Below are 5,040 nucleotides of genomic sequence, written 5' to 3'. Positions count from 1 at the left end.
CAGAAATAAAAACAGAAAAACTAAGAAAAATGAGTTAAAAAATTAAGTGTATACGAAGAAGTAGAAAAAATAGAAATAAAAACAGAAAAATAAGATAAAAAATAAAATGTATACGAAGAAGTAAAAAAAAACACAAATAAAAACAGAAAAACTAAGAAAAATGGGTTAAAAAATTAAGTGTATACGAAGAAGTAGAAAAAATAGAAATAAAAACAGAAAAATAAGTTAAAAAATAAAATGTATACGAAGAAGTAAAAAAACAGAAATAGAAACAGAAAAACTAAGAAAAATGAGTTTAAAAATAAAATGTATGCGAAGAACTAGACAAAACAGAAATAAAAACAGAAAAACTAAGAAAAATAAGTTTAAAAATAAAATGTATACGAAGAAGTAAAAAAAACAGAAATAGAAAAATGAACAACTAAGAAAAATATCTTTGTAAATAAAATGTATTAGAAAACAGGAAAAAACGAAAACGAAGCACAAAAAAAACTATACATTATAAGTTTATAAATAACAGAACAATTTATTAGAAAAAAGAAAACACGAAAATAAAAACGAAATACAAAAAATAAATTAATGTATAAGTACAGAAACAAACTTAGTAAAGTAAGTTGTAAATAAAAGAAAAATATAAGTAGAAAAATAAAAAGATAAAGAAAACGAAGTACAGAAAAACCTAAAAAAAATAAGTTTAAAAAGGAGAAAAAAAGCAGGAAAAAGGTTTTAGTTTTTATTAAAAAAAAAAGAAAACGAAGAAACACAAAATCTAGGACGAGAAACAAGAAGCAAATAAACACGATGGAAACAAAACAGAAAAAATATAAGTAGAAAATTAAAATTTAGAGAAAGAAAGAAAGAAAACGAAAAAAGATGAAGAAAAATTAAATTTGAGCAAGAACAGGAATAAGCAAGAAAAAATGTTGTTAAAGAAAATGCAAGAAAAATCCAAAAAGAATAAATGCAAAAGACAAGAAAATAAAAAACAAAACAAAAGAAAAACAAAAGAAAAACAAAAAGAAAAACAAAAGAAAAACAAAAAGAAAAACAAAAGAAAAACAAAAAGAAAAACAAAAAGAAAAACAAAAACAAAAGAAAAACAAAAAAAAACAAAAACAAAAACAAAAGAAAAACAAAAGAAAAACAAAAAGAAAAACAAAAGAAAAACAAAAGAAAAACAAAAAAAAACAAAACAAAAACAAAACAAAAACAAAAAGAAAAACAAAAGAAAAACAAAAAGAAAAACAAAAAAATCGTTCAAAGAATCAGAAGAAAAGAAGAAAGAAGAAGAAAAAAAAGAAAATAGAAAAAATATGAAGAAAATAAGAAAAAGAAACAGTAAAGTAGAATGAAAAGAAGAAGAATAAAAAGAGGAAGAAAAAAGAGGTTAAGAATAAAGATGAAAAAAGAAGAAAAAGGAGTGGAAGAAGGAGAAGATAAAGAATAATAATAAGAAAAACAAAAAAGGAGAAAAAGACGACGAAAAAAAAAGAATATAAAGAAGAAGAAGAAAAAGAAGACGAAAAAGAAGAAGACAAAGAAGAAGAAAAGAAGAAGGTAAAAGAAGTGGAGGAAAAAAGACTTCCCCGTAAAATAAAGCAGTAGTAGTAGTAGTAGTAGTAGTAGTAGTAGTAGTAGTAGTAGTAGGAGGAGGAGGAGGAGGAGGAGGAGGAGAAAAATAGAAGAAAAAGAAAGATAATAAGAAGAAGAAAAAGAAGAAGAAGGAAAAGAAGAACAAAAGAAGGAAAAGAAAGATAATAATAATAATAAGAAGAAGAAGAAGAAGAAGGAGGAGGAGGATGAGGAGGAGCAGGAGGAGGAGAAGAAAAAGAAGAAAAGGTAAAAGATTTTGAAGAAAGCAAGATAAAAAGAAAAAGGGTGTATACAATTAAAAGAAAAGAAACGAAAAATAATAACAAAGTAATTTAAAAATTGAAGAAGGAAAAAATATTATTTCAGAAAAATTAGAAAAAGTAACTTGGGGGACAAAAAGGGAGAAAACGCACGAGCGTGTTTTTCAAAACCGATACATTGGCGGCAAAGAGTTAGATGGAAGAGTAGGGGAGGGAGGCTTTTTTTTTCGTTGCATACGGAGACCATGATGTCATCAGACATTGCAGATTACGTCATAGGCAGACGCGCGCCTTCATACAACTTCCCAACCGTAATCCCTAGGAAAAAGAAAAAGAGAAATAGAGAGGACGCATACGCCAGCCACTTCTGCTGACATACCAGACTCCCACCAACATCCAAACCGTTCGCCGATTTCAAACTGCTTCACAACCCCCATCCCACCCTGTCCTCTATACACACATCGCCCCAAACTTCTGCTGCTGCAGCTTCGGCTGCTGCTGGTTTTCGTCTTCCAGTTTTTATCCTTTTAAATGTGGAGCGTCCCCGTCGTGCTTTCCTTCAAACGTTTACCTCCCTTTAGTTCGGATGAGAAGATTTGCCCACGGATCACCCTTTCATTTTAATATCTGCTCTCTTCACTGCAACTGGTCGAACTGTGCATAAATACACACCAGCATGATAGAGAAATAGAACCAAGCATCTAATAAGAAACTATAACCACAATAAGTAATTTAAAAAAAAAACAAGAAAAAAAACATGAAAAAAACGAATAAGTAATGAATTAATCGTTTTTCAAAAGAATATACAAATTACTTAACTTCCATGTAGTCGCTCGCATATCAATGACTGAGTATATGAAAACGTTCATTTTAAATAGAAAATGTAGGCTTTTCGTATCAATTTTAGAATGACACAAAAATTAAAAATTATAGGAATACACACACACACAACACACACACCCAAAACACACACACACACACACACACACACACACACACACACACACACACACACACACACACACACACATGGGTGTGTGTGTATGTGTGTGTGTGTGTGTGTTTTGGGTGTGTGTGTGTCTTCCTATAATTTTTAATTTTCGTGTAACTCTAAAATTGATGCGAAACGCCTACATTTTCTATTTAAAATGAACGTTGATATGCGAGCGACTACATGGAAATAATATTTTATTCATACTTTTATGAAGAATATCTTACACGTGTTTCATTGAATAGTAAAAGCCCACCAAACACTCATAGAAAACAAAAATATATGCCGTAGAAAATAGTTTGCAACCAGTATCCTTGTCGTGTCACCACAAAGTGTAACATAGCCTTGGTCGCGGCGCCTAATATGTAACCATGGTCCCAACGGACTACTATCTACAGTACAAAACAAAACAAAAGCTCTTTCAGATTTGTCTGCTAGTGTTTAGTTTCAAATATTGAACAGCCAATAAAGGAGTAAATGACTCTCCCTCTCATTCTCACCTTTTCCCTTTCATCATCATATTGCCCGATACCATTTTCGATTGTGTGGCATTTTCATAAATCATATAACTTGGAATAAAACGTATCGACGAGCGCACTGATCATTGAAAAAATGCCACAAAAAGTATGACATCTTCAGACTGCTTTTGGTCCATCTTGCATGAGTCGGACCTCAGTTTTTAAGTGGTATAAGAGATTCAAGGATGGCAGGGAGTCAGTGAAAGATGATTAGAGAAATTCAGAACACCAGAGTTGATTGGCCAGATAAAGATATTCATCGATAAGAACCGTGTGTGTCTATAGAGACAATGCGTGCACAGTTTGATGTCAGTGTGGGAACTGTACACAATTAGTCGCGCATAAATGAAACCAGAGCATCAGACTTTCAACAACGTGCGGTCCAGTGAGGAGAAAGCCGAGAGGTCTGGGCGTTTTTCAAGTTGCCACCAATCCTTAGTCCGACTTTCAACAACGTGCAGTCCAGTGAGGAGGAAAGCGGAGTCTCTCAGCCCAGTCCAGTTGCGTCGTTTTTTATCTTCTGACTTCCGGTCGGACTATCTCTGTCTCACTGTCTAATTGTATTATATTGAGAACCCGGAATCTATAACTTTGCCCGTCTTCTAAATTATCGATAATACATTGTCAGTCTAACTTCTTGCCACGTTTAATACGCGAATACCCGCCTTTCTTTATCGGTCATGCCTTCCTATCTTCTTGATTTTTTTCATTAACGCATGCAGAGATTTCCACCATTCATAATCATTATTCTTTATTTAACTTTTATCAGAGAAATTTTAATCAACCATCATCGCAGTGCGTGTGTGGGTGTTTTTTTTTTTTTTTTTTTTCAGTTTTCTTCATAATTCACTTATTCACCTTACTTAATTCGGAAACGACCTTAACGGCGCCAATCGTTCTACTCTTTTCTTTTTTTTTTTTACACGGTGGTCACCACTTATCAAGGCCCGGAAGCCACTCAGGGATAAGGGTTATTGCAAGTACATTACGTTAGTGTGGAGATTTGATGAAGTGTTTACTTAAGGGGGCGGTTCATTAGGAATTTGTTAACGTTGGACTTGAAGACATCCAGGTTATAGTCAGGTGGGAAGCAGGCAGACGGAACAGAGTTCCACAGGCGTGCAGTTCTAAGAAAGAAGCTTTGTTCATGGAATCCACGTTTTGATTTATGCACAGATATAGACTGGGGGAAATTTTTCACAGTGGATTCAGCTAGACGAGTGTTTTTCGTTCTGCCAATACTTGATGTCTGAAGAACAATCCGTTATTGTTTATCCTTGTTTCGATATGATATAACTCTTCGGCATTTTCTATATCAGGGAAAGATAATACAATACAGGAGTAGATAACTATTTTATCTATTCATTCCTGGGATATAATTTATGTGCAGTTTACTGAATAAGTGTATGCCAATGTAACGTTGATGTAACGTTGGTTAAGTTTTGGGTTATTTAATAATTTATTGCAATCAAATGAAGACAGAAGAAAATGTCATGTCTGCAAGATTAAATCACCTCACATGGAAACAAAATATTAAAAAAAAAAAAAAATAGATCTAATATTCCTTGTCTGGACGTAGGTCTTGTGACAAGAAGTATTATTCGAGTTTCACAAATCCCCGGAAAGTGATTTTCCTACAGAAAAATTAACTTTCTCAAATCCTTAGGAAAACCAATTT

The sequence above is a fragment of the Euprymna scolopes genome, chromosome 6 (assembly GCF_053919585.1).
Source record: "Euprymna scolopes isolate OS-2025 chromosome 6, ASM5391958v1, whole genome shotgun sequence".
NCBI classification, from domain to species: Eukaryota; Metazoa; Mollusca; class Cephalopoda; order Sepiida; family Sepiolidae; genus Euprymna; species Euprymna scolopes.
This window is presented reverse-complemented; position numbering follows the sequence as displayed.